We start from the raw sequence: 12,885 nt of genomic DNA, 5'->3' as shown, positions 1-12,885 counted from the left end.
TGTGCTACTTCTCCATGTGCAACCCCAAAAAAAAAAAAAAAAATCCACACCTCCTCTCTCATCTTAGTTTAAAGTATAATTGATGTGGCATTTTCTTTTGACCTCCAAATGTCCCAAATATTATCCAACAATTTTCCTACAATTAATAATGCAAATAATAAGCTCAGATAATTCAAATTAGTTAAAATAAGAATTTCCGATCAAATTAACCACAATTAGGAAAAACAGGAAAATACCGGACGTTTAAGCAAAATTCCCGACTAATTCTAGCACATTAAACTAAGTGAAGTGAGGAAAATATTGGTTCATCAAAATAGACCACACTTAGTCTTTTGCACTCCTGGGCAAAATCAAGACGCAAATAAGGGAATAGTTCAAAGGACTTTTAAGAAGGTGACACAACGTCGACACATAGAAAATAAAGACTCACAAGGAAACAAACAGAATTACACATTCCTCAAGAAATCTGGACAAAGAAAAGAGGTAGACAATATCCAACTCAGAATCAGAGAAAGCAGATACTCATGAATTTATCCAAGCAATTCAAATCATGACAAAATGATCAATCAGCTCAAGAGGTGAATCAAAAGTAACAAAACCTCACAGATGCACTATCAGTGTTTCTCTCAAGTGTTTAAGGTAAATCAATGTCACTCAATGCACTCAAGAAAGCAAACACAAATAGACTTGGCAAGCCTCTAATATCAACACTCAAGCACATACGCATGTTCAAATCAAAAGGTCTTTCATGGATGTAATGGGGCCAAGGACATGGGAGGATAACATATGGATGAGAAGCTATAAACCAAAAGAAATAGAGGAGCAATGGGGAACAAGTGTAAACACAGTCAAATCACACCTAGACCTCTAATTCAATCCTCTTCTTGACTCCATTATTCACACATTTTTTTTTTCATTTTTTTCATATTTTTTTCTGTCTCTTTTCTTTTCTCTCTTTTCAAAACAAAACTGTAAAAGACAAGATTTACAGAAACAAAACAATAAGAGGAACCAATTAGCCAACTCATAAGAATCCCTAAGGAGACCACACTTGTTTCCAAAACACTTCCAAAGCTCCAAAATTCCCTAAGGTTAAGGTAATCATGGTTTTTCACTTAGGGCTAGTGTATGAGCTTCAAAACAAAGAAATGGGGGAAAGTATAGGCTCAAAAGGGGTTATCAAAGGATCAAAACAAGGTAAGCTTATTTGGCTAGAGAGGCTCAAGAACAAAACTGCCTTTATCACTTCCAAACATGCATATCAATCAAGAATTATCAACAAGAGTCAAGCCAAGGCATATGTGCAAGCAATCAAGAGACATATCACACACAAGAAAGAACATAAAGTGGCTCAAATTCTCACACAGGGCATTTGTGTCACAATCAATTCAACTCTCAAAAATCATAATCATCTTCCAAGCAGAGAAAAACAAGGATTTCAAACAAATAAGTATCAATCAAGTGAAGGAAATGATAAGTCTACAACCCAAACAAAGTCCAGAAATCAAGAGAAACATGTAAAACTGTACACAAAACAAAACAAAAACTACCTAGAAAAGAAAAAATTTAACACGGAAAACAAAAACTAACGAAGAAAAATCAGAATCTCCCCCAATAGACCACACTTAAACTACACAGTGTCCTCAATGTGTCATAAGCATAAGATCAGAAATCAAAACAGTCAATAGATCATGGACAAGGGCAATAAAAGTAGGAAAAGGGGGAGAAGAGAAAAGGAAAGCTCCCCTGAGTTATGGTGGAAGCTGCCAATTTTGGACTTTCAGGGAGATGTCTTCCACCATTGGATTCAGCAAACGAGTTTTGAGGAGGACCAACTTCATCAGTACTGCCATATCATCCAAAACGAGATGTTTCTTCTTTCTTCTCCTAGCAAACTGTTCCATCAGTAGCTTTCCTTCCATTGGCAGTTGTTCAGTGTGTGACATCGAAATGGAGATCTCTGGCTCAATCAAAGAAGTAGCAGTACACTCTCCTTCATTAATCATGATTTCCTTAATGTCAGCACCTGTATTCTCATTTAATTCTGCAACATGGTCATCAAACTCACAATTAATAGCATCTGTTATACGCTTAGAATCTGTCTGTAACACATAATCAATTTCAATACAGATCGGGCAAGAACCAGATTCACAATCACATTCAAAGTTCTTAGAGAACTATGTCAGATCAAAGTTCAGTCCTAACTCTATAGAGTTATCAGATTGCACAGTTTCCACCTCAAAATCAATATTGATATATGCATCATCAACAGAATCAAAGGTCAGTTCAAGGCTATTATCATTCAAAATTTCATCACGGCAATCATGTCCATTCAAAACAACCCTTAGACCAATGGGTTCAATGGCTGATACTGAATCAAAAATTTTAGAATGGTCAATCAAATCTGTATCAGTATCAGTCATGAATCCTATAGAATCAGTGTGCATCAAATCACAGGCATTTGAATGTATAAGCAAATCAGGTAAAGTGTTTGGAATCTCAAGTTCAGAATAAACCTGTTTTTGCTCATTGAAAATTTTCTTACCAATCTCCAAGTCATCAGCTGCATCCTCAAGGCTATCATTTAAATCAAGATCAGTGCAAGGATAGTGAACATCAGGTATGTCAATGTGCTCTACAGGGAATAATGAATCCACAACATGAGTGTGCACATGTGTATCAATATCAGAATCCAGAACAGGCTTAAATGGTTCAAGTTTTACCAATTCAAAAACATTAAAATTTACTTGAACCTTAGATACATGAGTAGGGATTTCAAGTTCACAGTAAACCTGCTCAGGTTTTTCCTTTACTACCTCACTTGGATTTTGACCCGCCAGCTTGCAGAGCAACTTCTTTGCCTCTGTTGGAGTTCTGTCCATCAAAGATCCACCAGCAGCTACATCCACTAATATCCTTTCATTGTCCAGGAGCCCTTCATAAAAGTAAATCAAGAGCAAATGCTCTGAAATTTGGTGGTTTGGACAGGCTGTGCAGAGCCTGTTAAACCTCTCCCAATAATCTGCCAGGCTTTCTTCTTGAAATTGCTCAATGGTAGCGATCTCCCTCCTAATGCTGATTACCTTTGCTGCTGGAAAGAACTTGTTGAGGAATCTCTGTTGTGTTTCCTGCCAACTATCAAAAGGATACTGGTATAGGAACCAGTCTCTTGCTGCACCTTGAAGGGACATTGGAAACACTTTCATCAACACTGTCTCCTTTGAAACACCAGGAGGCCTCATCGACAAACACACCAAACAAAACTCCTTGAGGTGCCTGTATGGATCTTCATGTGCCAACCCATGGAATTTGGGAAGACTCTGGATCAGATCATATATCCAGTCTTGAGAATCTGTCATCTCCTCTATTGTAGTGCAAAACCTCTCTCAGACCTGGACTTCCACTTCAAACAAAGATTAAACCAAACATATAGAAACATAACATGGGGGAAAACCATTATTTACATAATTTGAAACTTCCAGAAACAACAACTAAATGCACAAAATACAAAAAAAAATGATAAAAATCTAAAAACACAAAAATCGATAAAAGAAGTAAACCCAAACAAGACTAACTAAACATCCTAAAACACATCACACAACACAACACTAACACAACAAAAGACACTAACACAACAAAAGACCTAAGACTGAACCGTTGGTCCCCGGCAACGGCGCCATTTTGATGAGAGGGTCGCACCTCCCACAAAAGTTGTGCATAACAGAATGCAGTATAGTACTAGGAAGTGACTCCTAGGTCGTCTCTCAAGGACCAATTTGCGGTTCGAGTCTTAGGTCAAACACGCAGTGGGGGGGGATTTTGAAAGTATTTTTGTGATTAGAAACGAACTAAATTAAAATTGGAAATTAAACACGACCGAACATAATTGAAAGCATTGAAATTAACTAACAAAACATAAAGACCGAATGGTCCTACAAATGACCGAACGGTTCTACATTGAGACCGAACGGTCTCTAGAGCAAGCGAGGAAATTTGAAATACAGGAAGATAAAGAAGCAGAACACGATAGACAACATAGTGAATGAAAACAATAAACTGAACGGTCCTAAAACAAGACGTGTGAACTAATTAAAATTCAGCAGATAATAAGAGACACTTGGTTAAAAATAAAATGCACATATAAACCAAATTAAATGCACTAAATATTTAAGACAACTCATAACCGAATTGAAATGCAATAAAAGAAATCTAAAACTCATCTACCTAAATTAAAATGGAACCACGCTAACTAATAAACAAACCAAAGTTGCAGCTTAGAAATCAAATATTCAATGCAAAAGATGAGCATTTAATGACACAAATGATTCAGGCCGTGACACCACTCTTCCTGCCTTGCTCCACGTTAAAATGCATCACCAATGTGGGCCACAAACAAAATAAATCAGCATATCACATAAGAATGAAATGTGCTTCTCCCAACCAAACCATGACACCTCCTTTCAAACTCCATCACCGTTCCAACAGCTTGCAGGTCACATTCACGTGCACACCAACACTTCAATAAAAAAATGCATCAACCAAATGAAAAGGGCAATGAATAAATCAGCCAAATGAAATTAAGGTGAAGCTTTTTCATTCATCTCCGTATCAGCATTGCACACTTCTTTCAATTCAAAAAAAAACATTCAAAGAGAAACTGAGGTTGGCGGCTACAGCTCCAGGCCGAGACCCCACTCTTCTTCATCCAACGTCAGGGGTTTTAAAAACCCTTCTCCAAGCTGTTGGACCGTGTGCGTGGACGTGTGGTGTTGCTGCTGGATGATGAGTCCGCGTGAATTGCTGGACCGTGTGCCTCCCATTTGCTGGATGTCACTCCCTGCTGCGTGGGCTGCTTGGACCGAGAAGCATCTTCTCCTAATTACCGCTTGCTGGATGGGAGAGCTGTGTGCGCGTGAAGTGCTGCCGGGTTGTGCTTCCAAGTGGGCCGAATCTCTCCAAGTTGCTGAATGCACCGTGAACGCGTGGAATTCTTTTCCATTTGAAAGCTGGATGTGCACCCTTACTGCTTCCCATTCTCCGCATGAAGCCCAAGTGTTGCTGGACACTCCAACCAAAAATCCGTGTCACGGCTGGGTCACGCCCTTCTCTCTTCAATCCAAGTGCTGCTGCCAAGCTGTTGGACCGTGACCAAGTGTTGATTGCTGGATGTGTGAAGGTCGTGTGGTGTTGCTTCACGTTACCACTTCATTTGCTAGGCGCACCCCATTCTCATGGGCCTCCGTGTGCTACTTCTCCATGTGCAACCCCCAAAAAAAAAAAAATCCACACCTCCTCTCTCATCTTAGTTTAAAGTATAATTGATGTGGCATTTTCTTTTGACCTCCAAATGTCCCAAATATTATCCAACAATTTTCCTACAATTAATAATGCAAATAATAAGCTCAGATAATTCAAATTAGTTAAAATAAGAATTTCCGATCAAATTAACCACAATTAGGAAAAACAGGAAAATACCGGACGTTTAAGCAAAATTCCCGACTAATTCTAGCACATTAAACTAAGTGAAGTGAGGAAAATATTGGTTCATCAGTACTCGAGCAACTTTCGTTTAGAGGATAGACACTCAATCTTATAATCCCTCAGCTATTTGGCTTGTGTCTCAAAATTTGGCTAGTGGAGTTGCCAAATTTTCACTCTTTTTCTCACTGTAGAATCATGTTTCTGGAAGCTATTTTTCCTTGCTGTGGAGGCACTTGGATCAAGAGCTATACAAGTTTCCACCCCTCAAGATGCTACCACTAGCATGAGCCATCATCCTAGCACAAACTCTGCACCAATAAGCATCTGAACAACACCACAAATCAAGAAGAAACTGACCAAATGATAGTGCACAATTAAAGCATAATTAGGCTGGAACAGATTTTCCACTTGAACAAAACTAGAATTTCCAAGGAGACAAGCAATCAAATAAGGTGGTTTAGAAAGAAGACACTCAAACTAAACCTACCAATAGCTCTAAAACAGATTAATAAAGCAAGAAAACCCAAAATGCAGGTTGAAATCAAGGTGAAACCAAACTGTTTGATATTTTCCCAAAACTGTTTGATTAAATGCCCCAAAGAGAATCAGATTTTGTGTTTTGGGGTTTTAACTGCTTGAAACTGGATTGCACGATTATGCAGGCTTTTTAACACTTGATATGACTTCTTTTGATCATTTATTTTCAATATAAAACAATGAACCAGCTTTTGCTACAATCCAAATTGAGATTTGAAAATCAAATCACCAAAACAGATTCAGTTTTCAACACTGCACCAAAAAATTGGCTTGATTTTGGTGGTTTGAAACTCAACTTTGCACATAAGTGGCTTAAACTCGAAATGAATCACTTCAACAACTTTAATTATTGATTTTAAACGTGTTCAAACTCTACAATGAGTTAAAAATATATTGGTACTCAAATTGACCTTGCCACTTCCTAATAACTCAAAGTATGATGGTTTAAGAAACAACTCTGCACTTAGGCCAAGATATTGCTAATTGAAATTTAGTAGCAACTTTTAAACACCATTTTAAACTTGTTCAAGCTATCAAATAGCTCAGATCTAGCAGAAATCAAAATCAAACCTTGTTATGGCCAATTTATGCAGAAAAATACCCCATAAATCCACCAAAATCGAGTTTGATTGATTCAAAAGCTATAGCAACAATGAAAATGACTCAAGGAAGTCTTAATACACTAGATCAAGCTGGAATTTATCAGCTAAAATGAATTAAATTCATATTAGACAACCAAGGATTTTAAGCACGGTGAAAAGCTTGAAATAAGACAAAAACAATAGGTGTTTCTTGTTTATGAGGCAACCAAGCTATGCTAGATGCATTTCATTGCTTGTTATGGCTTTTCATACCATTTGCAACCTTAGACAACACCAAACAGTGGTGGACAATGCATCCAGACAGACTTAAAAGACTTAAAACAGATTCAAAGAAAACTCGTTCCATTCAAAGGAGTTTTAGAATCAATGTTCCTGCAAAACAATGTTCCTGCAAAACCTTTCATGGTGTTTCCAGATCAAGCATTTTAGAATCAATGTATTACAGGAATTATCACATGTAATGTATTAGTATGCAAAGATATGAATGTAACAGTAAAATGTAACACATTGCATACACTCATAGTGTAATCGATTTCATCCCTTATTTTATACTACTATTAGTTTGATTTAATCATAGATATAAACATCCATCGACAGATTGAATTAACATAAAATCTGATTTCATTGATTATCTATCCATAAAGTACAATCAGATGATAACAAAAGCAAAGTGGCATATAATGCCAACCATTACAAAATAAGACATCAAAACAACATGACAATCAGATTTGTACCTTGATGAGTCAATATTTATAGGGTCAGCTTCAACAGTACCAAGACAATACTCATCTTAAATATCCAACCTTCTACACTCTTTCTAAGACCCCTGTGATCTAAAAATAAATTTTCAATGACATTCTTCTTGTTGCAGCAGATTGTTACTTCATTGGTGAGGTCCACATTATGAAACCTTAGAATCCTACTTATGAACACAGAATATGGTAAGTGTGATTCTTTCTGCTTGACAACTTTCATCATGTGATTACTGATTACTGAAGACCAATCTGTTTGAATTTTGGTTCTTAGTGCATGTAATAGATACACATCCTCTGTAGTCAGCACATTTTGATCTTCATCCCTAGTGCACATATCTTGTCTTCCATACTTAGGTGATCAATGTTGAAGGAATCATAATTTCCTATCATGTATGGATTCCTTAAGTATATGTTGTAGAAATCAGTCTTGTGTGAGTCCAGAATTCCATGGTGAGATTTAACTCCTCCCGATTGGAATTCAGCAACAAACCTCCACACTGCTTCCTCAATGTGAATAGTTACACATTTTACTTTTGAAAGAAGATATAGTTTCTCTCTTTCACCAGGTTTGCATAGAACACCTTCACAAGGTTTGGATAGTAGTCACCTTGGAGTTCAACAAACTTTGTTAAACCAGCATGTACTAGCCATTCTTGGAACGTAAATCCTTCATCACAAAAGAAATCTATGCTTAGATATTTATGCCTGATTACCTCCTTGAAGGCCCATTGACAAATGAAATCTGTTCTTTGATCATCATCACTAAACCAGCCAAAAGGATTTGCTTCTCTAACCAGAGAGGCAGGACGATTTCCAAGACGAGAAGATGAAGCGGCCACGACAAATATTGAAGAATGTGCAGGACTTCTTGGTTCAAATAAAGGTTTTGTGTTTCACAGTGTTGAGACTAACACAGTGTATAAAAGACTATCACATCAGATTATTAAAAGGGCGTGCAATAGCATATTCAGTATAAAGCCCATTTAAATTTTCAAAACACATAAGGCCCATAACAGAAAATATTAATCGATTACATTAAGAGTATAGTCGACTTAGTGTTTAACACAGTGTTACAAAAACAGAGAATCACATATGTTAAAATAGAATGACTCCATCTCTCACACCAAGAGGGGGGGGGGGTGAATTGGTGAAGTGTTAAAAACAAAAGCTTTTAAAATCTTTTCCACAAAAAATGATTCCTTTATAATTTTCTTGAATTGCAAGATAAAAGATTTTTAATGCAGCGGAAACTTAATCGAATAAGTACAGAAAGTAATCGATTGAATAAAAGAGAGTAGGGATCAGAAAATTCAAACACTGTGTTTTTATACTGGTTCAGCCAACCTGCCTACATTCAGTGTCCTTCCAACCATGGGAAGCAAATGCACTATAATGATCAAGGTTTTTACAACAAGGTTTCTACAGAAGACCTCACGTCAAAAATGTAAAACACCTCTCTAACCCTTTAATCAAAATATAGACAATACACAACAAGACCAACAACAAGAATCCCCTCTCCTGCCGTCTAACCCCTTTGAGGCACCCTTAAAGTCAAGAACACACACGTTCTTCAACACACATTATTCTTTTATTATAAACACGATAAACTTTTCTTGTAAGAGAATAGGCAATAAAAACAGCCTCATCAGCTTTGGAATCAAACTTACCAAGGTTTTCCATAGGTTAAATCCCTTTAGTTGTCCCTATTTATGTAGGGTTTTCCCAGTTCAATCCCCGTTCTTTTAAAATTCTTAATTGAGTCCTAAATAGTGCTAATTTGAGTCAATTAGATCCCTACCGTTAAATTGACTTAACGGAGTTAAATTTTTTGAGGTGGAATATTGACATGACTAGTTTTTGAAATGTGGAATTTGATAAAAGAAACATTTTAATTTTTTTTTACTCTATCTACAGTATTCCTAGCCCTACCTTATACCTCGTCAACGATACGGTGGGCCTTCTCCGCCAGCAAACGCAAGCAGTTGGAGGTTTGTCAAATCGTATTGCTGAGGGAGCGTTCTTGAGAAGCGATTCGCGGATGTAATCAGACGCTCGAAATGATCTTGTATGTCTGAGTTTTGTCCCAGATCTTGTGGAAGTTTCCCGATGAAGCTGTTGTTGAAGAGTTTCAGCTGATGCAAGTTGGGATTTGAAGCTAAAATTTCAGGAATTTACCCCCCAAGAAGGTTGTCATTTAGGTTGAGAGAATAGAGACGCAAAGAGGCTATTGCATGTGGTAGTTCCCCTGTGAGAGTGTTTTGAGAGAGGTCCAACAAATGCTTGATTTTGCTGTAATAGAAAGTTGTGTTGAAGGTGGATGTACATGAAAACAAAATCAAGCAAAAAGCAATCAAGGCTACCTCTGGAATTTCAGGTATTCAACTAAATTTCAAATTCTCGAGTTCCTCATCTCTTTAGCTTCTTTTCTTTCAATGCTCAAACAAATTGAGGGGACAAAAGTGAGGATATAAAAAATGAAAAGATAATATTGTAGTACAGGCAAAGCTGGTTTTCTTTCACTCAATTCGGTTGAATTAGCTTGAATGAAACTGGTTTTTGTTTCAAGAGATGAAGTCCAGAGAATATAACATCAATGGCTTAATTACTAAAATCGTATTTGAAATAATGTTGCAGGTGTGGAATCAGTTTCTGTGGATATGAAAGATAAGAAATTAACCTTAATTGGGGACATTGATCTAGTACAAGTAGTTGCAAAGTTTTTGTCACACTGAAATAGTTTCTGTTGGAGCAGTGAAAGAGGAAAAGAAAGAAGAACCTTAAAAGGATGATAAAAAGAAGGAAGATGAAAAGAAAGATTCCATAAAAGAAATTGTTCCAGATCCACTCAAGTTCTATCAAACTTATGGCTATTATTATCAGATGGAACCACATTACAATCCATATTACAGTGCCATAAGTGTGGAAGAGGATCCCAATGGTTGTGTCATTGTTTAATTTTGATTACAGTGCCATGAAGCTTTAGGCGACGCCGAATCTCGATCTCTGACTGGTTCACCCTAACACTATTAGTGGTTTTGGTTTCTACCTTCTGTAGGGGTTTCAATTGTAGGCTTTGAATTGAAATTGGTTTTATGGAGATTCGAAAGTCTCACGTTTTGTGTCTAGCGTGATTTAGGGTTCGTGACTAATTTAGGGATTTTCAGATTTGTGATTTTGTTTTCCCTTTACAGGTTTCAAATGGTTTAATGGAGAAGAAAATAGATGATGGTGAGTTCGGTTGCGTGCGAAGAGCTTGAGCACTGGTTACGTTGGCCATGGTGGTGATTTTCCTTCGTGGTGCTGAATGGAAGGAGATGAATTAAAGTGAACATGGCAGAGTCACGATTTTGATTTTGTGGTTACTTGATTGCAGGTTGATGGTGCACGAGGAAGATGATGGTGGTTCTGCGGGATTGGGTTCTCTGGTTCTGGATGGTGCTTGACTGTAATGGAAGATGACTTTTTTTTTAATTTTTTGATAAAAATGTTAAAATGTATTTAAATTCCACGTAGAGCTCTCTGAATGCCAGCTTTAAAAAACTTGCCACGTCAACTTCCAACCTCAGCAAAAGCTTAATCCCGTTAAGCCAAATTTAACGGTAGGGACCCAATTGATTCAAATTAGCACTATTTAGGACTCAATTGGGAATTTTAAAAGAACGGGGATCGAACTAGGAAAACTCTACATAAATAGGGACAACTAAAGGGGTTTAACCTTTTCCATACCATTGTTTAGAATGAAACATTTGCATCCAAAGATCCGTAGATGTGAGATGTTAGGCATTCTTCCCTTGAACAATTCATAGGGAGTCAATGTTGAGCATTGATCTTATCACTGTTATGTTCAGTACATAACATGTTGTGCTCACTGCATCTGCCCAGAAGTACTTCGACAAGTCCCTCTCGTTTAGCATGGTTCTTGCAAGTTCTTCTAGCGCTCTATTCTTCCTTTCTACTACTCCATTCTGCTGAGATGTCCTTGGAGCATAGAAGTTGTGAGTGATTCCCATCGCTGCACAATATTCATCAAATGCTTCATTCTGGAACTCTTTCCCGTGGTCACGTCTTATGCACTTTATTCTGAGCTCTTTTTCATTTTGAATGGCTGCAACAAATTTCTTGAACACCCTGAAAGTTTCACTCTTGGCAGAAATGAAGAAAGTCCAAGTAAACCGAGAATAGTCATCAACAATAATTAAGCCATACAAGTTACCTCCAAGACTCCTAACCCTTGAGGGACCAAATAAGTCCATATGTAAGAGTTGCAGAGGTCTGGTGGTTGACATTTATCTTTTATTCTTAAAAGATTGTCTTGTTTGTTTTCCTTTTTGACAAGCATCACACAATCTTTTACAAGCATAGCGTATATTAGGAAGACCAATGACAAGATCCTTAGACACTAGCTTTTTCAATTGACCTATGTTAATATGAGCTAGTCTCTTGTGCCATAACCATGCATCATCTTCTTTAGACATCAGGCAAACAACATATTTGAAAGAGGTTTTTGTAAAATCGATTATGAAAATATTGTTGTATCTTTTCCCTATTAATAATAACTCATCAGTTGAACCATTGCTAATCAAACAATATTTCGGTTCAAAAGTTATTTTTGGCCCTCTGTCACACAACTGACTAATACTAAACAGATTGTGTTTTAATCCTTCAACAAGCAGCACATTTTCAATTTCATATGCAGAGGGAGTTTGGATTTTACCAATACCGATGATTTTTCCTTTGTTGTTATCACCTAATGTGACATGGCCAATAGTCTTGCAAGAGATGCTTGCGAATTTTGTTGGATCTCCTGTCATATGTCTTGAGCATCCGCTGTCCAGATACCACATGGAGCCTTTTCCTTCTTGTTTCAAACACTCTTTTGCCATTTCAGATTTGGCCATCATGATAAGATCACTTTCAGACAAATTCTCCTTATTGTCATTCTGATGCCCGTGATTTTTCTTCTTTTTGAGGAATTTCATAAACTTTTCAGCCTGCAGATTTATTCTTTCAACTTTGAATCCCAATCCATCAACACAAGTTTTCTTGTTTCGCGAGATACCTGCTTCAAAAAATTCATAAAAGCCATTAGTAATAGAATTTTGCTTAACATTGCAAGTAACATGCACAAGTTCAAATGCAGATTCACTAGTCCTTCCTGTTTGAGATACATAAGCCATTTTCCAGGATCAATCGATTAATCTGAAATAGTAATCGATTAGTTTTTCAAATATTTTATGAAAATCAGCTCTGGTGTATATTGTTAAAATATAATGGCTCAATTTCTCACACAAAGAGGGGTGGGGGTGAATTGGTGAAGTGTAAAAAACAAAAGCTTTTAAAATCTTTTCCACAAAAAATGATGCCTTTATACTTTTCTTGAATTGCACGATAAAAGATTTTCAATGCAGCGAAAACTTAATTGAATAAGTACAGAAAGTAATCGATTGAATAAAAGAGAGTAGGGATCAGAAAATTCAAACACTGCGTTTTTATACTGGTTCGGCCAACCT

The 12,885-nt window shown here is 37.0% G+C and overlaps 1 pseudogene; it reads left to right on the top strand.

Annotated features, from left to right (window-relative positions):
* Window positions 1-2,707: 2,707 nt before the first annotated feature.
* Window positions 2,708-10,330, top strand: LOC148203870 (heavy metal-associated isoprenylated plant protein 39-like; annotated as a pseudogene).
* Window positions 10,331-12,885: the final 2,555 nt, after the last annotated feature.

Source organism: Vigna umbellata, chromosome 2 (genome assembly GCF_029865625.1).
Source record: "Vigna umbellata cultivar VRB3 chromosome 2, Vumbellata_1.0, whole genome shotgun sequence".
Lineage (NCBI taxonomy): Eukaryota > Viridiplantae > Streptophyta > Magnoliopsida > Fabales > Fabaceae > Vigna > Vigna umbellata.
Note: the sequence above shows the minus strand (reverse complement) of the source record. Positions and strands in the feature narration are given on the sequence as shown.